Consider the following 24281-nt stretch of genomic DNA (forward strand, 5'->3'; position numbering starts at 1 on the left):
TGAGGAAAGAAAAATGATTTTTTATTTTCACGGCTCTGCGTTGTAAACGTCTGTGAAGCACTTGGGGGTTCAAAGTGCTCACCACATATCTAGATAAGTTCCTTGGGGGGTCTAGTTTCCAAAATGGGGTCACTTGTGGGGGGTTTCTACTGTTTAGGCACATCAGGGGCTCTGCAAACGCAACGTGACGCCCGCAGAGCATTCCATCAAAGTCTGCATTTCAAAACGTCACTACTTCAATTCCGAGCCCCGGCATGTGCCCAAACAGTAGTTTACCCCCACATATGGGGTATCACCGTACTCAGGAGAAACTGGACAACAAATATTGGGGTCAAATTTCTCCTGTTACCCTTGGGAAAATTAAAAAATTCTGGGCTAAATAATTATTTTTGAGGAAAGAAAACGTATTTATTATTTTCACGGCTCTGCATTATAAACTTCTGTGAAGCACTTGGGGGTTCAAAGTGCTCACCACACATCTAGATAAGTTCCTTTCGGGGTGTAGTTTCCAAAATGGGGTCACTTGTGGGGGGTTTCTACTGTTAAGCCACATCAGGGGCTCTGCAAACGCAACGTGACGCCCACAGAGCATTCCATCAAAGTCTGCATTTCAAAACGTCACTACTTCACTTCCGAGCCTCGGCATGTGCCCAAACAGTGGTTTACCCCCACATATGGGGTATCAGCGTACTCAGGAGAAACTGGACAACAACTTTTGGGATCCAATTTCTCCTGTTACCCTTGGGAAAATAAAAAATTCTGGGCTAAATAATTATTTTTGAGGAAAGAAAACGTATTTATTATTTTCACGGCTCTGCATTATAAACTTCTATGAAGCACTTGGGGGTTCAAAGTGCTCACCACACATCTAGATAAGTTCCTTTCGGGGTCTAGTTTCCAAAATGGGGTCACTTGTGGGGGGTTTCTACTGTTAAGCCACATCAGGGGCTCTGCAAACGCAACGTGACGCCCACAGAGCATTCCATCAAAGTCTGCATTTCAAAATGTCACTACTTCACTTCCGAGCCCCGGCATGTGCCCAAACAGTGGTTTACCCCCAAATATGGGGTATCAGCGTACTCAGGAGAAACTGGACAACAACTTTTGTGGTCAAATTTCTCCTGTTACCCTTTGTAAAATAAAAAATTGCAGGCTAAAAGATCATTTTTGAGAAAATATTTTTTTTTTTTTATTTTCATGGCTCTGCGTTATAAACTTCTGTGAAGCACTTGGGGGTTCAAAGTCCTCACCACACATCTAGATTAGTTCCTTTGGGGGTCTAGTTTCCAAAATGGGGTCATTTCTGGGGGATCTCCAATGTTTAGGCACACAGGGGCTCTCCAAACGTGACATGGTGTCCGCTAATGATTGGAGCTAATTTTCCATTTAAAAAGCCAAATGGCGTGCCATCCCTTCCGAGCCCTGCCGTGCGCCCAAACAGTGGTTTACCCCCACATATGGGGTATCAGCGTACTCAGGACAAACTGGACAACAATATTTGGGGTCCAATTTCTCCTATTATCCTTGGCAAAATAGGAAATTCCAGGCTAAAAAATCATTTTTGAGGAAAGAAAAATTATTTTTTATTTTCATGGCTCTGCGTTATAAACTTCTGTGAAGCACCTGGGGGTTTAAAGTGCTCAATATGCATCTAGATAAGTTCCTTGGGGGGTCTAGTTTCCAAAATGGGGTCACTTGTGGGGGAGCTCCAATGCATAGGCACACAGGGGCTCTCCAAACGCGACATGGTGTCCGCTAACAATTGGAGCTAATTTTCCATTCAAAAAGTCAAATGGCGCGCCTTCCCTTCCGAGCCCTGCCGTGTGCTTAAACAGTGGTTTACCCCCACATATGAGGTATCGGCGTACTTGGGAGAAATTGCCCAACAAATTTTATGATCCATTTTATCCTACTGCCCATGTGAAAATGAAAAAATTGAGGCGAAAAGAATTTTTTTGTGAAAAAAAAGTACTTTTTCATTTTTACAGATCAATTTGTGAAGCACCTGAGGGTTTAAAGTGCTCACTAGGCATCTAAATAAGTTCCTTGGGGGGTCTAGTTTCCAAAATGGGGTCACTTGTGGGGGAGCGCCAATGTTTAGGCACACAGGAGCTCTCCAAACGCGACATGGTGTCCGCTAACGATGGAAATAATTTTTCATTCAAAAAGTCAAATGGCGCTCCTTCCCTTCCGAGCCTTACCATGTGCCCAAACAGTGGTTTTCCCCCACATGTGAGGTATTGGTGTACTCAGGAGAAATTGCCCAACACATTTTAGGATCCATTTTATCCTGTTGCCCATGTGAAAATGAAAAAATTGAGGCTAAAAGAATTTTTTTGTGAAAAAAAAGTACTTTTTCATTTTTACGGATCAATTTGTGAAGCACCTGGGGGTTCAAAGTGCTCACTATGCATCTAGATAAGTTCCTTGGGGCGTCTAGTTTCCAAAATGGGGTCACTTGTGGGGGAGCTCCAATTTTTAGGCACACGGGGGCTCTCCAAACGTGACATGGTGTCCGCTAAAGAGTGGAGCCAATTTTTGATTCAAAAAGTCAAATGGCGCTCCTTCCCTTCCAAGCCCTGCCGTGCGCCCAAACAGTGGTTTACCCCCACATATGAGGTATCAGCGTACTCAGGACAAATTGGACAACAACTTTCGTGGTTCAGTTTCTCCTGTTACCATTGGGAAAATAAAAAAATTGTTGCTAAAAGATAATTTTTGTGACTAAAAAGTTAAATGTTCATTTTTTCCTTCCATGTTGCTTCTGCTGCTGTGAAGCACCTGAAGGGTTAATAAACTTCTTGAATGTGGTTTTGAGTACCTTGAGGGGTGCAGTTTTTAGAATGGTGTCACTTTTGGGTATTTTCAGCCATATAGACCCCTCAAACTGACTTCAAATGTGAGGTGGTCCCTAAAAAAAATGGTTTTGTAAATTTCGTTGTAAAAATGACAAATCGCTGGTGAAATTTTAACCCTTATAACTTCCTAACAAAAAAAAATTTTGTTTCCAAAATTGTGCTGATGTAAAGTAAACATGTGGGAAATGTTATTTATTAACTATTTTGTGTCACATAACTCTCTGGTTTAACAGAATAAAAATTCAAAATGTGAAAATTGCGAAATTTTCAAAATTTTCGCCAAATTTCCGTTTTTATCACAAATAAACGCAGAATTTATTTACCTAAATTTACCACTAACATGAAGCCCAATATGTCACGAAAAAACAATCTCAGAATCGCTAGGATCCGTTGAAGCGTTCCTGAGTTATTACCTCATAAAGGGACACTGGTCAGAATTGCAAAAAACGGCAAGGTCTTTAAGGTCAAAATAGGCTGGGTCATGAAGGGGTTAAATATATCCAAACCAACATGTGTGGCACTTATTACATTTTTTGTGTTTTGGTTTTTTTTTTTGCTTTTAAATTTATATTTAAATTTGGAATCACGTGTATACCCTACACAGTGTGAATTACTAGAAGCTTCTGGGTGTTCTAATTAATGGTGTACACTTGTCCATGCCTAGAGTATAGAATAAATGGTGTTTGGCTATATTACTGGCGTGCCTAACTGGTCATTTATTCCAGAAATCACAATAGTTATATTGTCTTTTGGTTGTGGAATGTTTTAAAGTTTTCTGCCAGTTAAAATAGAAAGTTCCATTGTTGTTAGGAGATTATTGTACATTACAAATTTAAAGTTAACGTGGTTGTTCCCTTTCAATTACATTTCTCCGCTGGTTACAGTTTGCTATAAAAAGGAACAAACAGTGCTTTACTCACCTTTCCTTGGTCCACCGGTGAATCTTCTCCACTCTTCTCAGTGTCTGCCATAGGCTGACATCACCTTGAGTGTGCGGCAGCCAATCAGTGAGCTCAGATGCTCTGAAAGCTTACAGTCAATGTTATGCACATGCAATAGCGCCAGAGAGTCGCCAGAGGACCCAGGAAAGGTGAATATAGAGCGGTGTTTGTGTTGTTGTTTTTTTTATAGAAAACTACAACTAGGTGATAAATTTAATTAAAAGTAAACGGCCCCTTTAACGTCCCCCCCCCCAAAATATAATTTTTCAATCAAAATAGGTTCAGTAATCGGTGCTGTTTAATTTCTTGGAGTTCTAAATCTCCTGCGCCATCAGAGATTTGTAATAGAAATGTCACCAGATTTCGCAATACCAACTGCACACATTATTAACCAGATCTTTCAGACCTGCTGAGGCTGATGTACTTACTTTAAAAATCCATGTCTGAATGACTGTAATCCTAAAATTAAAATGAGCATTTTATGAGTTCAGCTGTACAGTGAGTCCAGGTGTATTCTCCGCCCAGACTGACTGACAACTGCAACTTGTACTGAGCAGTGTGAGATCTCAGACGCAACAGGGAGGAGGGACACTGAGGAACTTTCAATTAAGATAAATCGAAGGAAATGAGTGTAAACTTTTTAAAAGAATTGTAGAGCATGGATTTTCACAGTAAGTACACCAGACTCATAGGTTTCCAAAAGATCTCTTGAATAATATATGCCATTTATACTGTCTGGTGACAGATGTGCTTTAAAATACAATATTTTTAGCTTGTCGCCACCAATAGGAGGACTGCATGCCTCTTTCACACTTCCATCTTTGAGCTCCCGTCGAGATACGTCGTTATTTGAGAAAACAGGATCCTGCAAAAAAATTTGCTGGATCCTGAATTTTCTCATAGAATTGTATTAGCGACGTATCGCGACATATGGCCACACGTTTCATCCGTCGTGCACTGGATCCTGCGGAATTTGATGGCCCGTCGTTTGGAAAAAACGTTCAAAGAAACGTTTTTTGTCTGCAGTGGAAAAACGTGACAGGACGCCTCCTGCGTCATACGTCGTTCCACAGAATGGGAGCCTATGGACGCAGGATCCTGCGGTCACTGTGAAACGCAGGAATCCAGTGACGGATCCTGTTTTTACATTTGAGCATGCCTGGAAGCATTTTCCAACCCGGGGGAAAAAAATCTCTCTCTCTCTGTCTCGAAATTTCTCAATTGAAATTCAGGCAAGAACACAAACGATGCATTCGTCAAAACACTGGATGCGTTACACACGTTTTTCACTAATTTCAAAGCGTACGACGATACGTCGCAACAACGCGTTACGACGCCCGCCAGAAGACGGAAGTGTGAAACAAGCCTTAGGCACTGGACTCAATAATAAGACATTGTACAGCAAGCACTGCTCACTCTCGATGTGAATTCACACACGGCGGATTTAGTTGCAAAAATTTCTGTGATTGTTCTATTCATCTGAAACAACCTTATGCATATGAATGAAAATGAGTTTATGCAAAATACTCTGCAGAGTGCAAATAACACCCTAGACATGTCTGAGGCAATCGTCATGTTAGCGTCTAAATCTGTGTCTGTGATTTGGAGCTTTGTATTGGAGAAACAGGAGCCCTGTCTGATCAGCACAGAATTCTGAACCTAAAATCAACTTCATGGTAAAAGGTGGAGATTTACTTTAAAGTGTATTTACGGGTGCATTCACATTTTCTTTTGTGTTGCACTGCGCTGTAGAAGTGACAGGTAGCGAAGTATGGCCGCTCATCAGGTGTCACAGCCAAAGTCGCAGTCAGGTGGGATTGCATCGGTCTGGCCGTTGGCTCACCTGCCCAGAGCATGACAGCATGTATTTCTATGGAGCTGTCAAGCTCAGGCCAGGAGAGCCGACTATCAGTCCAAGGATTGCAATGCGATCCTCACTCGTGTAATACAGCCCTCTGTCTGCGCCCTTATTCTGCTACTTTTTTTCCTCAGAATCATTGTTTGCTCATTAAATAAGCAATGAGTCCTGCTTCACTACATGATAAACAATCACTTACACCAACATTGTCCTGATGATGTCAGGATCTTCCAGCAGCATCAGCAAAATCACCAACATTGTCCTGATGATGTCAGGAGCTCCCAGCAGCCTCAGCAAAATCACCAACATTGTCCTGGTGATGTCAGGAGCTTCCAGCAGCCTCAGCCAAATCACCGACATTGTCCTGGTGATGTCAGGAGCTCCCTGCAGCCTCAGCCAAATCACCAACATTGTCCCGATGATGTCCGGAGCGCCCAGCAGCCTCAGCCAAATCACCAACATGTCCTGATGATGTCAGGAGCTTCCAGCAGCCTCAGCCAAATCACTGACATGTCCTAATGATGTCAGGAGCAAATCACCATCATTGTCCTGATGATGTCAGGAGCTTCCAGCAGCCTCAGCCAAATCACTGACATGTCCTGATAATGTTAGGAGCAAATCACCGTCATTGTCCTGATGATGTCCGGAGCTTCCAGCAGCCTCAGCCAAATCACCGACATTGTCCTGGTGATGTCAGGAGTGCCCAGCAGCCTCAGCCAAATCACCGACATTGTCCTGGTGATGTCAGGAGTGCCCAGCAGCCTCAGCCAAATCACCAATATTCTCCTGATGATGTCAGGAGCGCCCAGCAGCCTCAGCCAAATCACTGTCATTGTCCCGATGATGTCAGGAGCTTCCAGCAGCCTCAGCCAAATCACCGACATTGTCCTGATGATGTCAGGAGCTCCTATCAGCCTCAACAAAATCACCAATATTGTCCTGATGATGTCAGAAGCTCCCAGCAGCCTCAGCCAAATGAAATGGTGCTAATCTAATTAATCAGTTCTTCGGATACAATATTTATGTAATAAAGTTACTCAGTTAAATAACATTGTGTAAGATAACAAAACTGTTCTTTTTTACAGGCTACACAGTCTGATTTGAGAAGACTTGATGACTGATCCCAGCCAGGAATAATATCCCCCAGTGAGTATCTCAACTCATTCTACTAAATGTATCATTGTAGCATTTTATGCTTTCTTTCTAGGGACTCATACTTGGAAAATGGAAATAATAGATTTCATGTGATGTTTTTTTTAAATGGTTCTCCTTTTTCTTTTTAATGTATTTTAGGCTTCAGATATATTTTAATTTTCCCCTGCAGAGCCATCATAGGGGAAATGAAGCATTACATTGGGACTGTTGAAATCAACAGGCTATCTGTATAATGCCTGGGCATGCCGGGTGCTCAGGAAATACAGAGAGGGCCAAAAACAGGGTTAAAGGGGTTATGGGTGAAGCTCTTCCAGGAGCTGTACCCTTTTCAAATGACATTTATGCTTCTAGTTATAATTGGAGGTGATAATAAGAAATAATAATTTGGAAAAATATTCATGCAGTTATATCACTCACATTGGCACAATTTCTCCCATGGATCACAAGATTTGCTCCTTAGGGAATGTTCAGGTAGTGTTTGTTTTTTTAATTTTGAAGCTGATCTCCTCCAAAATTCACATCAATAACTGCTTCAAATACTCTTTCAATAAATTTCCAAAATATTTTAATGTTTAATCCTTGTTACTGTTCATACAGAGAATTGTTATTCGACTAAGTTTTGGAAAAAAAAAAAAGAATTGACAAGTCACTTTTTTATGGAAATTCATAATGGAATTCCTGACCAAACTTAAAGGGGTTGGTGACTATTTTACAAGTCCCTCTCATGTAGACTAACTGCCAGAGATACGCTCTTTTGTACGTTGCTTTCTCAAATCCTTCTATAAGCTGAGCTGCTCTCCTGGTCACATGACCTCCGGCTGAGAATCCTCTTACTTCCTGTGAGGTTAAGTCAGAGTCTCGCTCAGTTCCAAGCTCTGGAAACTGGTGGGCGGGGTTTGTTGTGTGGGTGGGCGGGGCACCCATTCAGCTCTCACTCTGGACCTGTGCAGTTTGTATCTGTATGTGTACAGCAAGGTGTATTATTTTATATATATACAGTACAGACCAAAAGTTTGGACACACCTTCTCATTTAAAGATTTTTCTGTATTTTCATGACTATGAAAATTGTACATTCACACTGAAGGCATCAAAACTATAAATTAACACATGTGGAATTATATGCTTAACAAAAAAGTGTGAAACAACTGAAAATATGTCTTATATTCTAGGTTCTTCAAAGTAGCCACCTTTTGCTTTGATGACTGCTTTGCACACTCTTGGTATTCTCTTGATGAGCTTCAAGAGGTAGTCACCGGGAATGGTTTTCACTTCACAGGTGTGCCCTGTCAGGTTTAATAAGTGGGATTTCTTGCCTTATGAATGGGGTTGGGACCATCAGTTGTGTTGAGCAGAAGTCTGGTGGATACACAGCTGATAGCCCTACTGAATAGACTGTTAGAATTTGTATTATGGCAAGAAAAAAGCAGCTAAGTAAAGAAAAACGAGTGGCCATCATTACTTTAAGAAATGAATGTCAGCCAGTCTGAAAAATTTGAAAAGCTTTGAAAGTGTCCCCAAGTGCAGTTGTAAAAACCATCAAGCCCTACAAAGAAACTGGCTCACATGAGGACCGCCCCAGGAAAGGAAGACCAAGAGTCACCTCTGCTTCTGAGGATAAGTTTATCCGAGTCACCAGCCTCAGAAATCACAGTTTAACAGCAGCTCAGATTAGAGACCAGGTCAATGCCACACAGAGTTCTAGCAGCAGACACATCTCTACAACAACTGTTAAGAGGAGACTTTGTGCAGCAGGCCTTCATGGTATAGCTGCTAGGAAAACAATGCTAAGGACAGGCAGCAAGCAGAAGAGACTTGTTTGGGCTAAAGAACACAAGGAATGGACATTAGACCAGTGGAAATCTGTGCTTTGCTCTAATGAGTCCAAATTTGAGATCTTTGGTTTCAACCACCGTGTCTTTGTGCGACGCAGAAAAGGTGAACGCATGGACTCTACATGCCTGGTTCCCACCATGAAGCATGGAGGAGGAGGTGTGATGGTGTGGGGGTGCTTTGCTGGTGACACTGTTGGGGATTTATTCAAAATTGAAGGCATACTGAACCAGCATGGCTACCACAGCATCTTGCAGCGGCATGCTATTCCATCCGGTTTGCATTTAGTTGGACCATCATTTATTTTTCAACAGGACAATGACCCCAAACACACCTCCAGGCTGTGTAAGGGCTATTTGACCAAGAAGGAGAGTGATGGGGTGCTACACCAGATGACCTGGCCTCCACAGTCACCAGACCTGAACCCAATCGAGATAGTTTGGGGTGAGCTGGACCGCAGAGTGAAGGCAAAAGGGCCAACAAGTGCTAAGCATCTCTGGGAATTCCTTCAAGATTGTTGGAAGACCATTCCCGCTGACTACCTCTTGAAGCTCATCAAGAGAATGCCAAGAGTGTGCAAAGCAGTCATCAAAGCAAAAGGTGGCTATTTTGAAGAATCTAGAATATAAGACATAATTTCAGTTGTTTCACACTTTTTTGTTAAGTATATAATTCCACATGTGTTAATTCATAGTTTTGATGCCTTCAGTGTGAATGTACAATTTTCATAGTCATGAAAATACAGAAAAATCTTTAAATGAGAAGTTGTGTCCAAACTTTTGGTCTGTACTGTATGTATGTGTATATATATATATATATATATATATATATATATATATATATATATATATATATATACACACACACGCTGTATGTATACACACTGCTTTTTACCCTATATTTCCATTATAATATGAATACATTCAGATCTCTCTCCCACACATCCATTAGTCAGTTAGATGGAGTAGGGGATAATCTTTAATTCCAGGGCAGCTGTTCTGGTGCTTTGTGCATTACTTCTATTCCCCGTAGCAATGCACTACACAAGATATCTTGATAAGGGCGGACTGGGAGGGGTTTAGGCGGAGTTACGGGGGGTCTGCTCACTGCTGGCTTGCAGTTGAGCACAAGAGCTGATGGTAAATGTAGTCAGAAGTGTCAGATGGGAGCATAGGATTTTATTTGTTAACAAATCAATGGTACTAGTGAAGATAAGAAACATTGTAATTCATCTTATTAGAAAAAAAGTGCATATTTTTCCAGTTATCGGTCACTTCTTTTCTCCTCCCATTTTATGAACTCTAAAAAGCTGCTTAACTCTGACTGGATCTATCTTTACTAAGGAATCAAATTTTGCCTAGCTCTGATCGAAGTCTATGAAGAGGGGAAGGAGCTACGGACAAACTGCTGAGGCTTCCTGTGACTATAGTATGTAGAGGGAAAAACTGCTAAAGATCCAGGATGTTTTCGCCCCCCCCCCCCCCATCACATAATTTTTATAACCCTTGGGCCCATTTTTCAAAATGATTTTTTTTTGCTCCCCAGTATCGAAATGAATAAAACTAACTAGCTCTCTCCAGACGTTCCATAGCTGCTGCATATGACGTGTATTTCCTTGATTAAAGTTATATATTTGACTTGGAAATTTTTTCAAAATTTGCACTTCTATACTTTAAATAAATAACTTATGAAGTGCAGTCTTCCTCATCCAATGGGTGGTCAATCAGATGAGATTTTAAAGGGGTTGCATGGTTTATAAAATTAATTTACCTAAATACCCAATTAAGGAATTTTGTTCTAGTAGACACTATCCCCCTATTCAGTACCTGCATATATTAGCTACATTGCTGAGTGTCCACCAAGAGCATCTCTCTGGAAGACACAATACAACTATTCTTTACAACCCATTGATTTTAATGTGCACCATGTAGTTCTTCTTTTCCCGTAAGGTGGCGCTGTGTATCTGAGTTCCCATACAGATTGAGTAGTGATGAGTGAGCGTGTTCGGATAAGGTGTTATCTCAGCATGCTCAGGTGCTAACTGAGTGTCTTTGGCGTGCTCGAATAATATGTTCAAGTCCCCGCGGCTGCATGTCTTGCTGCTGTCAGCCACAACATATGCAGGGATTGCCTAACAAACAGCCGCGAGACATGCAGCCACAACAACTCGAACATAGTATCAGAGCGCACCAAAGACACTCTGTTAGCACACGAGCATGCTCAGATAACACCTTATTTGAGCACGCTCGCTCATCACTATTTGCAAGGAATTATTGAGGGTTCCCGCATCCGTATAACCTGTGATCAGCTTATGGTTGGGGGACCTTTCCAACAAAAAAGGAATTGTCCAAAGTTTTATTCTCATTGCTTCTTCACATTCTTTAATATTTTTAAAATAAATGTGCCTTAAGAAAATCACCTAAAATTAGGGTTTTATGCATTTTATAATTTTCCATATCAATTTTCTAAATTAAAAAAAAACTAAGAAATCTTGTGATTTTTACACTTTTTTAGGCTGTTCTGAACAGCATTCTTACTATTAGGGGTCCCCAACTCCAGGCCTCGAGGGCCGCCAACAGTGCATGTTTTCAGGATTTCTTTAGTATTGCATCGGTGGTAATGTGATCATCTGCACAGGTGATGATTCCAACCCCTGTGCAATACTAAGGAAGTCCTGAAAGCCTGCACTGTTGGCGGCCCTCGAGGCCTGGAGTTGGGGACCACTGCTTACTATCATCACACACAGGATTACAATGAAAGGTAACACCTGGGCAGCACGGTGGCTCAGTGGTTAGCACTGCAGCCTTGCAGTGCTGGGGTCCTTGGGTTCTAATCCCACCCAGGACAACATCTGCAAAGAGTTTGTATGTTCTCTCCGTGTTTCTTCTGGGTAATTTCGCAATGCATCGCCGGGAACAGAAGATGGCGAGCGGCTCAGTGGACAACGGAGGGTGAGTATAGCAGGTTTCTTGTTTTTTTATTATTTTGAACATTACATTTTTTTACTATTGATGCCGTATAGGCAGCATCAATAGTAAAAGGTTGGGGACACACAGGGTTAACAGCGGCGGTAACGGAGTGCGTTACCCGCGGCATAACGAGGTCCGTTACTGCCGGCATTAACCCTGTATGAGCGGTGAGTGGAGGGGAGTATGCGGACGCCGGGCATTGACTGCGGGGAGTAAGGAGCGGCCATTTTCTTCCTGACTGTGCCCGTTGCTGATTGGTCGTGGCTGTTTTGCCGCGACCAGTCAGCGACTTGGATTTCCAGGACCGACAGAGGCCGCGACCAATGAATATTCGTGACAGACAGACAGAAAGACAGACAGAAAGACAGACAGACAGATGGAAGTGACCCTTAGACAATTATATAATAGATAATAAGAAAAAGTATTGAACACACTTACTGAAATGTAGTCATTAATTTGAACAAAAGTCTTCATTGGTGATGAAAGCTTCAAGACAACTTCTGTATAGAGAAACTAGTCGCAGGCATTGCTCAAGTGTGAGTTTGGCCCATTCTTCCATATAAACACTCTTCACATCATGAAGGTCCCGTGGGCTCCTTCTATGAACTCTGAGCTTTAATACCTTCCATACATCTTCTATTGGATTTAGGTCAGGTGTTTGGCTGGACCATTGTAGAAGCTTTATTTTCTTTCTGTCAAACCAATTAAGAGTTTATTTTGGTGTGTGTTTTAGATCATTGAGTTGTTGAAATGTCCACCCTCGTTTCATCTTGGTAGATGGCAGCAGATTTTTATCAAGAATGTCTCGGTACATTTGTCCTTTCATACTTCCTTTAATAATAATAAGTTTGCCGATGCATTATGCTGAAAAACAACCCCACACCATGATGTTCCCACCTCCAAACTTCACTGTTGGTATGGTACTTTTGGGTGATATGCTGTACCTTTTGGCCTTTAAGCATGGTGTGTATTATGTTATCCTAAGAGTTAAATTTTGGTCTCATCCGACCATACTTTGTTCTCCCAGTATCTCGCACGCTTGTCTAAATGTTGTTGAGAAAACTTTAAATGCACTTGAACATGCTTTTTGTTAAGCAATGGAGTTTTGCGTAGTGAGCGTGCATACAGGTCATGGAGGTTTAGTGCATTACTTATTGTTTTCTTTGAAATAATTGTACCTGCCGATTCCAGGTTTTTCTGTAGCTCTTCAAAATGTGTTTCTTGGCTCTTGGCCAACTTGACTGATAATTTTTTTTCATTCTTCTGTCTGAAATCTTGTGGGTAGCACCTGGTTGAGGCCAGTTTATAGTGAAATTGTTATTTCCACTTATGGATTATGGCCCGAACAGTGCTCACTTGAACCTTCAGTAATTTAGAAATTCTTCTATATGGAATCTTATCGGTATGTTTTGCAACAATAAGGTTGCGAAGGTCTTGAGACGGCTCACTGGTTTACCCTTCGTGAGATGTTTCTTGTGTGGCTCCTGGGTAGCAAGACACTTTTTTATAGGCCATTAGTTGAACCAGCTGATATTATTTTTCACTAAGTGGCAGGATTGCTTTCACATTACTGATATATTTCAGCTGGTGTCTGGACTTTCCATGGTTTTTTGCACCTCTGTCTCTTCATGTGTTTAATGCTTTTCCCTGTGTAATTTCTCGTTATTACACATAAGTTAGTTTATATATATCTATGGTTCGATTTCTTTGCCTGTGTGGATTGGATGGGTTGTTACCTGTTATGATTAGGCAATTCCGTACCACAGTGAACATAGAGGTCAGAGCACATACAGTGATCTGACAATAATCCAAAAACATAGAACGAGCTCTGAGACGTGGGAACTCTGTTGACCGCAATCCCTAATCCTATCCAACAACACTAGAGGCAGCCGTGGATTGCGCCTAACGCTACCTATGCAACTCGGCACAGCCTGAGAAACTAGCTAGCCTGAAGATAGAAAATAAGCCTACCTTGCCTCAGAGAAATACCCCAAAGGAAAAGGCAGCCCCCCACATATAATGACTGTGAGTAAGATGAAAAGACAAACGTAGAGATGAAATAGATTTAGCAAAGTGAGGCCCGACTTTCTGAACAGAGCGAGGATAGGAAAGGTAACTTTGCTGTCAACACAAAACCCTAAAAACCACGCAAAGGGGGCAAAAAGACCCTCCGTACCGAACTAACGGCACGGAGGTACACCCTCTGCGTCCCAGAGCTTCCAGCAAACAAATAGATAAGCTGGACAGAAGAAAAGCAAACAAAATAGCAAAGGAAAACTTAGCTATGCAGAGCAGCAGGCCACAGGAACGATCCAGGAGGAAAACAAGTCCAATACTGGAACATTGACAGGAAGCCAGGATCAAAGCACTAGGTGGAGTTAAGTAGAGCAGCACCTAACGACCTCACCACATCACCTGAGGGAGGAAACTCAGAAGCCGCAGTACCACTTCCCTCCACCAACGGAAGCTTACAGAGAGAATCAGCCGAAGTACCACTTGTGACCACAGGAGGGAGCTCTGCCACAGAATTCACAACAGTACCCCCCCCTTGAGGAGGGGTCACCGAACCCTCACCAGAGCCCCCAGGCCGACCAGGACGAGCCACATGAAAGGCACGAACAAGATCGGGAGCATGGACATCAGAGGCAAAGACCCAGGAATTATCTTCCTGAGCATAACCCTTCCACTTAACCAGATACTGGAGTTTCCGTCTTGAAACACGAGAATCCAAAATCTTCTCCACAATATACTCCAACTCCTCCTCCACCAAAACCGGGGCAGGGGGGTCAACAGAAGGAACCATAGGTGCCACGTATCTCCGCAACAATGACCTATGGAATACGTTATGTATGGAAAAAGAATCTGGAAGGGTCAGACGAAAAGACACAGGATTAAGAACCTCAGAAATCCTATACGGACCAATGAAACGAGGTTTAAACTTAGGAGAGGAAACCTTCATAGGAATATGACGAGAAGATAACCAAACCAGATCCCCAACACGAAGTCGGGGACCCACACAGCGTCTGCGATTAGCAAAACGTTGAGCCTTCTCCTGGGACAAGGTCAAATTGTCCACTACCTGAGTCCAAATCTGCTGCAACCTGTCCACCACAGTATCCACACCAGGACAGTCCGAAGACTCAACCTGTCCTGACGAGAAACGAGGATGGAACCCAGAGTTGCAGAAAAATGGCGAAACCAAGGTAGCCGAGCTAGCCCGATTATTAAGAGCGATCTCAGCCAAAGGCAAAAAGGACACCCAGTCATCCTGATCAGCAGAAACAAAGCATCTCAGATATGTTTCCAAGGTCTGATTGGTTCGTTCGGTCTGGCCATTAGTCTGAGGATGGAAAGCCGAGGAAAAAGACAAGTCAATGCCCATCCTACCACAAAAAGCTCGCCAAAACCTCGAAACAAACTGGGAACCTCTGTCAGAAACGATATTCTCAGGAATGCCATGTAAACGAACCACATGCTGGAAGAACAATGGCACCAAATCAGAGGAGGAAGGCAATTTAGACAAGGATACCAAATGGACCATCTTAGAAAAGCGATCACAGACCACCCAAATGACTGACATCTTTTGAGAAACGGGAAGATCTGAAATAAAATCCATAGAGATATGTGTCCAAGGCCTCTTCGGGACTGGCAAGGGCAAAAGCAACCCACTGGCACGAGAACAGCAGGGCTTAGCCCGAGCACAAATCCCACAGGACTGCACAAAAGTACGCACATCCCGCGACAGAGATGGCCACTAAAAGGATCTAGCCACTAACTCTCTGGTACCAAAGATTCCAGGATGACCAGCCAAGACCGAACAATGAACCTCAGAGATAACTTTATTCGTCCACCTATCAGGGACAAACAGTTTCTCCGCTGGACAACGATCAGGTTTATTAGCCTGAAATTTTTGCAGCACTCGCCGCAAATCAGGGGAGATGGCAGACACAATTACTCCCTCTTTGAGGATACCCGCCGGCTCAGATACACCCGGAGAGTCGGGCACAAAACTCCTAGACAGAGCATCCGCCTTCACATTTTTAGAGCCCGGAAGGTATGAAATCACAAAGTCAAAACGGGCAAAAAACAACGACCAACGAGCTTGTCTAGGATTCAACCGCTTGGCGGACTCGAGATAAGTCAAGTTCTTATGATCAGTCAAGACCACCACGCGATGCTTAGCTCCTTCAAGCCAATGACGCCACTCCTCGAATGCCCACTTCATGGCCAGCAACTCTCGGTTGCCCACATCATAATTTCGCTCAGCAGGCGAAAACTTCCTGGAAAAGAAGGCGCACGGTTTCATCACTGAGCAATCAGAACCTCTCTGCGACAAAACAGCCCCTGCTCCAATCTCAGAAGCATCAACCTCGACCTGGAACGGAAGCGAAACATCTGGTTGACACAACACAGGGGCAGAAGAAAAACGACGCTTCAACTCTTGAAAAGCTTCCACAGCAGCAGAAGACCAATTGATCACATCAGCACCCTTCTTGGTCAAATCGGTCAATGGTTTAGCAATACTAGAAAAATTGCAGATGAAGCGACGATAAAAATTAGCACAGCCCAGGAACTTTTGCAGACTTTTCAGAGATGTCGGCTGAGTCCAATCATGGATGGCTTGGACCTTAACAGGATCCATCTCGATAGTAGAAGGGGAAAAAATGAACCCCAAAAATGAAACCTTCTGCACACCAAAGAGACACTTTGATCCCTTCACAAACAAAGAATTAGCACGCAGGACCTGAAAAACCGTTCTGACCTGCTTCACATGAGACTCCCAATCATCCGAGAAGATCAAAATGTCATCCAAGTACACAATCAGGAATTTATCCAGGTACTCTCGGAAGATGTCATGCATAAAGGACTGAAACACTGATGGAGCATTGGCAAGTCCGAATGGCATTACTAGATACTCAAAATGACCCTCGGGCGTATTAAATGCAGTTTTCCATTCATCGCCTCGCTTAATTCGCACAAGATTATACGCACCACGAAGATCTATCTTGGTGAACCAACTAGCCCCCTTAATCCGAGCAAACAAATCAGATAACAACGGCAAGGGGTACTGAAATTTAACCGTGATCTTATTTAGAAGGCGGTAATCTATACAAGGTCTCAGCGAACCATCCTTCTTGGCTACAAAAAAGAACCCTGCTCCTAATGACGACGATGACGGGCGAATATGCCCCTTCTCCAGGGACTCCTTCACATAACTGCGCATAGCGGCGTGCTCAGGCACAGATAAATTAAACAATCGGCCTTTTGGGAACTTACTACCAGGAATCAAATTGATAGCACAATCACAATCCCTATGCGGAGGTAGGGCATCGGACTTGGCCTCATCAAATACATCCCGGTAATCAGACAAGAACTCTGGAACCTCAGAAGGGGTGGATGACGAAATTGACAGAAATGGAACATCACCATGTACCCCCTGACAACCCCAGCTGGACACCGACATGGATTTCCAATCTAATACTGGATTATGGACTTGTAGCCATAGCAACCCCAACACGACCACATCATGCAGATTATGCAACACCAGAAAGCGAATAACCTCCTGATGTGCAGGAGCCATGCACATGGTCAGCTGGGTCCAGTACTGAGGCTTATTCTTGGCCAAAGGCGTAGCATCAATTCCTCTCAATGGAATAGGACACTGCAAGGGCTCCAAGAAAAACCCACAATGCTTAGCATAATCCAAGTCCATCAAATTCAGGGCAGCGCCTGAATCCACAAATGCCATGACAGAATACGATGACAAAGAGCAGATCAAGGTAACGGACAGAAGAAATTTTGACACTACTGTACCAATGGTGGCAAATCTAGCGAACCGCTTAGTGCGCTTAGGACAATCAGAGATAGCATGAGTGGAATCACCACAGTAGAAACACAGCCCATTCAGACGTCTGTGTTCTTGCCGTTTAACTCTGGTCAAAGTCCTATCGCACTGCATAGGCTCAGGTTTAAGCTCAGGTAATACCGCCAAATGATGCACAGATTTACGCTCACGCAAGCGTCGACCAATCTGAATGGCCAAAGACATAGACTCATTCAAACCAGCAGGCATAGGAAATCCCACCATGACATCCTTAAGGGCTTCAGAGAGACCCTTTCTGAACATAGCTGCCAGCGCAGATTCATTCCATTGAGTGAGCACGGACCACTTTCTAAATTTCTGACAATATAACTCTATCTCATCCTGACCCTGACAAAGAGCCAGCAAATTTTTTTCTGCCTGATCCACAGAATTAGGCTCATCGTACAGCAATCCGAGCGCCAGGAAAAACGCATCGATATTACTTAATGCAGGATCTCCTGGCGCAAGAGAAAATGCCCGGTCCTGAGGGTCGCCACGCAAAAAAGAAATAATGATCAAAACCTGTTGAACTGGATCACCAGAGGAGCGAGGTTTCAAGGCCAGAAATAGTTTACAATTATTTTTGAAACTCAGAAACTTAGTTCTATCACCAAAAAACAAATCAGGAATAGGAATTCTTGGTTCTAACATAGATTTCTGATCAATAGTGTCTTGAATCTTTTGTACTCTTGCCGAGAGCTGATCCACACATGAAGACAGACTTCTAATGTCCATTGCTACACCTGTGTCCTGAACCACCCAAATGTCTAGGGGAAAAAAAAGGCAAAACACAGTGCAGAGAAAAAAAAATGGTCTCAGAACTTCTTTTTTCCCTCTATTGAGAATCATTAGTACTTTGGCTTCCTGTACTGTTATGATTAGGCAATTCCGTACCACAGTGAACATAGAGGTCAGAGCACATACAGTGATCTGACAATAATCCAAAAACATAGAACGAGCTCTGAGACGTGGGAACTCTGTTGACCGCAATCCCTAATCCTATCCAACAACACTAGAGGCAGCCGTGGATTGCGCCTAACGCTACCTATGCAACTCGGCACAGCCTGAGAAACTAGCTAGCCTGAAGATAGAAAATAAGCCTACCTTGCCTCAGAGAAATACCCCAAAGGAAAAGGCAGCCCCCCACATATAATGACTGTGAGTAAGATGAAAAGACAAACGTAGAGATGAAATAGATTTAGCAAAGTGAGGCCCGACTTTCTGAACAGAGCGAGGATAGGAAAGGTAACTTTGCGGTCAACACAAAACCCTAAAAACCATGCAAAGGGGGCAAAAAGACCCTCCGTACCGAACTAACGGCACGGAGGTACACCCTCTGCGTCCCAGAGCTTCCAGCAAACAAATAGATAAGCTGGACAGAAGAAAAGCAAACAAAATAGCAAAGGAAAACTTAGCTATGCAGAGCAGCAGGCCACAGGAACGATCCAGGAGGAAAACAAGTCCAATACTGGAACATTGACAGGAAGCCAGGATCAAAGCACTAGGTGGAGTTAAGTAGAGCAGCACCTAACGACCTCACCACATCACCTGAGGGAGGAAACTCAGAAGCCGCAGTACCACTTCCCTCCACCAACGGAAGCTTACAGAGAGAATCAGCCGAAGTACCACTTGTGACCACAGGAGGGAGCTCTGCCACAGAATTCACAACAGTTACCGACACCTAGTAAGAACTTCATGTCAATAGCACCTTTCAAAATATATATTTTTTATTTTTATTAATATAAGCCAAAAACATGATTTGTGTAGCTCATTTGTTTATGCATTTGAGTCTACTTAAAAATGACAAACACTCTATAACATATTAATGGCTGAAGCAGGGAATTATTTGGTTATAGAATAAGAGACTTAAGTTGAATGTGGTTGCCTTGTTGATTGTGGGTGATCCACTGATTATATTAACAGACTGGAAATGAATGAACTAGTCTGCATCCTCAGGAAGAAACATGTATTAGGTGGGTGATGTCACCACATTGTAACAAAGGCTCCTCTGGGATAACCAAGCCCCTAAAACTTTCCTAAAATGAATGGGGTAATAAGTATGGTATTTCCAATGTTAGTTGCTTTAAGAGTTTATTAACTTTCCAAGCAAATGCTGTGTTCCTTCATTTGTTGCTGTTATTATTATTATTATTTATTTATATAGCATGATTAATTCCATGGTGCTGTACATGAGAAAGGGGTTACATACAGAGTCTGTTAGGGACCTGTTAGGGACCATACTCTGTGACACCTTAGATTGGAGGTATCTGGTGGCTACTTTGGGCAATAAATACACAGTGGGGGAAATAAGTATTTGATCCCTTGCTGATTTTGTATGTTTATCCACTGACAAAGACATGAACAGCCTATAATTTTAAGGGTAGGTTAATTTTAACATTGAGAGATAGAATATCAAAAATAAAATCCAGAAAATTACATTGTATAAATTATAAGACTTAATACGTTTTTTGTAGTTGATGATGAGGTTTGCGCACATTTCATTAGGAATTTTGGTCCACTCCTCTTTGCAGATCATCTCTAAATCATTAAGATTTTGAGGCTGTCGCTTGGCAACTCGGAGCTTCATCTCCCTCCATAAGTTTTCTATGGGATTAAGGTCTGGTGACTGGCCAGGCCACTCCATGACCTTAATGTGCTTCTTTTTGAGCCACTCCTTTGTTGCCTTGGCTGTATGTTTTGGGTCATTGTCTTGCTCAAAGGCCCAGACACGACCCATTTTTAATGTCCTGGCGGAGGTTAGGAGGTTGTCACTCAGGATTTTACGGTACATGGCTCCATCCATTCTCCCATTGATGCGATGAAGTAGTCCTGTGCCCTTAGCAGAGAAACACCCCCAAAACATAATGTTTCCACCTCCATGCTTGACAGTGGGGATGGTGTTCTTTGGGTCATAGGCAGCATTTCTCTTCCTCCAAACACGGCGAGTTGAGTTAATGCAAAAGACCTCAATTTTTGTCTCATCTGACCACAGCACCTTCTCCCAATCATTCACAGAATCATCCAGGTGTTCACTGGTAAACTTCAGATGGGCCTGTACATGTGCCTTCTTGAGCAGGGGGACCTTGCGGGCGCTGTAGGATTTTAAACCTTAAGGCTATGTGCACACGTTCAGGATTTTTCGTGTTTTATTAAACGAAAAAACGCTATAAAAACGCATACATATGCATCCTATCATTTAGAATGCATTCCGCAATTTTTGTGCACATGATGCATTTTTTTCCTGCGAAAAAAACGCATTGCGGTAAAAAAAGCAGCATGTTCATTAATTTTGCGGATTTTTCGCGTTTTTCCCTCTATGTAATGCATTGGGAAAGCTACGGAAAAAAACGTGAAAAAAAGCGTAAAAAACGTATAAAAAACACATGTGGATTTCTGGCAGAAATGTCCAGTTTTTGTCAGGAAATTTCTGCAAGAAATCCTGAACGTGTGCACTTAGCCTTACGGTGTAATGTGTTACCAATGGTTTTCTTGGTGACTGTGGTCCCAGCTGCCTTGAGATAATTAACAAGTTCCCCCCATGTAGTTTTAGGCTCCTCTCTCACCTTCCTCGTGATCAAGGATACCCCACGAGGTGAGAGTTTGCAAATTTTGCAAATTATCCTACCCTTAAAATTGTAGACTCTTCATGTCTTTGTCGGTGGGCAAACTTACAACATCAGCAAGGGATCAAATACTTATTTCCCCCACTGTAAATATATTTTTGAGCAATTTAAATGAATCTATCATCCTAGATTTGCTTATGTAACTAATGGCAGGCTAGTATCATAGAATAATTGTAAAACGTTTTATTTATTCAGAGATTTAAGGCATTTGTCCACATAGAAAATTATCACCTATCCACTACTGAGTCTCAGATTGATCACGATTATTGGGGTCCCACGTCCCCATTTGAATTAACTTGTAGTGAAGCATGCACACTACCACTGCATTCATTGTTTATGGGCATTTTCTTAATAATTTTAGTTCAATTATTAAAGTTTAATTAAACCCTTAATTAAAAACTTCAGAAATTTAGCAGTTTTTCCACTGCTAACTAGTCTAAATATTAAATCATGTTAAATCAGATCTAAATCATGTTGTACTTGCAGTCCGATCTGTGTTTAGCATGGTTTAAAGAAGGGGAATCGGAGCAGAATGATACATCGGTTTGTTGGAAAAGATTTAATAGAATAGAACTTGTGTTTGATTCATTGAAATCCCTGCTGTTTGTATGCATAGGAGTCCAGTGGGCGGTCCTACTAGTGATTGACTGCTGTCTCTGCATGCTCAGTCATACAGTGAAGATTGTCAATCACAGAGTAGGCCCGCCCACTGGACTCCTACACATACAAACATCAGGGATTTCAGTACATAAAATGCTGACACTTTTTCCATAAAAATGTCTATCAATCTGATCAGCTCCTCCTGCTCTGTAACGTAGTGCCTGCAGATCAGATATCATTTTCAACATGACAGGTTCCCTTTACGCATTGTATAATAGCCATTTAAACAATATTATGTCTCAAGGCTGACAGTATTTATGTATCAGATCAGAATATCTTATTGTAAAAGGTAGAAGAATAAACATATAACTATAATTCCGAGATGTGACAGCCAGTATTCTTCACAGCGGAGACGTTCTTCACTTGCCTTTTTATTTTCACCTTGTCTCCGGGCAGGAACGGCCTTGACGTTCTTTCTCTAGCAGAATTCCGACTAGGCAGTTTGCTACTGACAAGTTTCTAAGCAGAGGTGCTGTAGTAATGTGACTTCCCCTTAGTGCATCGATTCACCGTTTAATAAAATAAGGGAATCATTACCAAAATTTGTCAAAAATCAAATATCAAACCTGGCAAATCTTTTAGCCTAATACATGACTTGGGACATTACGTTGGCTCAGTGGTTAGCACAGCAGCCTGGCAGCGCTGGGGTTCTGGGTTTAAATCCCACCAAGGACAACATCTGCAAGGACTTTGTATGTTCTCCCCGTGTTTTTGTGGGTTTCCTCCGGGTTCTCCGGTTTCTTCCCCCACTCCAGAGACATACTGATAGGGAATTTAGATTGTGAGCCCCAATGGGGACAGAGATGGTGATATCTGTAAAGCGCTGAAGAATATGATGGCGCTATCTAAGCAAAGAATAATAACTTGTCATATACTTAATGTATTGATTGGAGTGTTTTATGCTTAGAAATACTGCCGGGAACACGATATTACTATATGGTGACAATGTCTCTTAATATCTAGTTATCTCAGTTGATTAGACATATAAGCTATAGGCTGTTATTACATTAGGAGTAGTCCTACAATGATAATCTGATCAGCTATAAGATAACACAAGTCAGTAGTTAATTGAGGGGAGTGCCTCCTTAAGGATCCTCATCTGTCAGTCAGATCAGAAAGTCACTACAAAATGTGGGAGAACGAGCAAGTGGCTACACTACACAACCAGTCTCATAGACCTGAGTGAGTGTCATGTAATACTTCCATTCTCCAGTGGTGGTGCTGCGGTAACATTGAACGCTTCCTGGGGTCAACTTATTTTTAGGAGAACCTTCTGATAAAAATGGATTCCAAAAACCCACATTGCCCAACGCCTTAACCCTTTCATGACCTTGGGATTTTCCCTTTTTCCGTGTTCGTTTTTCGCTCCGCTCCTTCCCAGAGCCATAACTTTTTTTTATTTTTCCGTCAATATGGCCATGTGAGGCTTTATTTTTTACGGGACAAGTCAACTTTTGAATAGCATAATTGTTTTTTACCATGTCGTGTACTAGAAAACGGGAAAAAAATTCCAAGTGCTGAGAAATTGCAAAAAAAAAGTGCAGCCCCACACTTGTTTTTTGTTAGGATTTTTTGCTAAGTTCACTAAATGCTAAAACTGACCTGCCATTTTGATTCTCCAGGTCATTACGAGTTCATAGACACCAAATATGTCTGGGTTCTTTTTATCTAAGTGGTGAAAAAAAATTCCAAACTTTCCTAAAAAAAAAAAAAAATTGCGCCATTTTCCAATACCCGTAGCTTCTCCATTTTTCGTGATCTGGGGTCAGGTGAGGGCTTATTTTAGGCGTGCCGAGCTGGCGTTTTTAATGATACCATTTTGGTGCAGAAACGTTCTTTTGATCGCCCATTATTGCATTTTAATGCAATGTCGTGGCGAACAAAAAAACATAATTCGAGAGTTTCAAATTGTTTTCTCGCTACGCCGTTTAGCGATCAGGTTAATCATTTTTTTATTGATGGATCGGGCAATTCTGAATGCGACAATACCAAATATGTGTATATTTCGTTTTTATATTGTTTTATTTTGAATGGAGTGAAAGGGGGGGTGATTTAAATTTTTATATATTTTTTTTTTTTCATTTTTTTAAACATTTGTTTTTTACTTTTGCCATGCTTCAATAGCCTCCATGGGAGGCTAGAAGCTGGCACAACTCGATCGGCTCAGCTACATAGGAGCGATCATGAGATCGCTCCTATGTAGCTGAATTACAGGTATGCTATGAGCGCTGACCACAGGGTGGCGCTCATAGCAATCTGGCATCAACAACAATAGAGGTCTCAAGGAGACCTCTGGTTACTATGCTGACGCAGCGCTGACCCATCGCTGACCCAGGCCCCTGATCACGTGACGGGGGTCAGCGATGAGCGCACTTCCAGCCGCATGGCCGGAAGTGGTAGTTAAATGCCGCTGTCAGCTTTTGACAGCGGTATTTAACTAGTTAATAGCGGTGAGTGAATTGCGATTCCACCCGCCGATATTGCTGGCACATGTCAGCTGTTCAAAAGAGCTGACATGTCCCG

General features: G+C 42.4%; 1 protein-coding gene across 1 annotated transcript in view; it reads left to right on the forward strand.

The window, feature by feature from the left end:
- The window catches only part of JCAD (junctional cadherin 5 associated), a 117814-nt gene that overhangs the window by 46088 nt on the left and 47445 nt on the right, over window positions 1-24281 (forward strand). Inside the window, exon 2 of the mRNA XM_069729639.1 lies at window positions 6743-6803. The gene's annotated coding sequence lies outside the window, so the exon portion shown is untranslated. The remainder of the gene's footprint in view (window positions 1-6742; window positions 6804-24281) is intronic.

The sequence above is a fragment of the Ranitomeya imitator genome, chromosome 6 (genome assembly GCF_032444005.1).
Source record: "Ranitomeya imitator isolate aRanImi1 chromosome 6, aRanImi1.pri, whole genome shotgun sequence".
Classification (NCBI taxonomy): domain Eukaryota; kingdom Metazoa; phylum Chordata; class Amphibia; order Anura; family Dendrobatidae; genus Ranitomeya; species Ranitomeya imitator.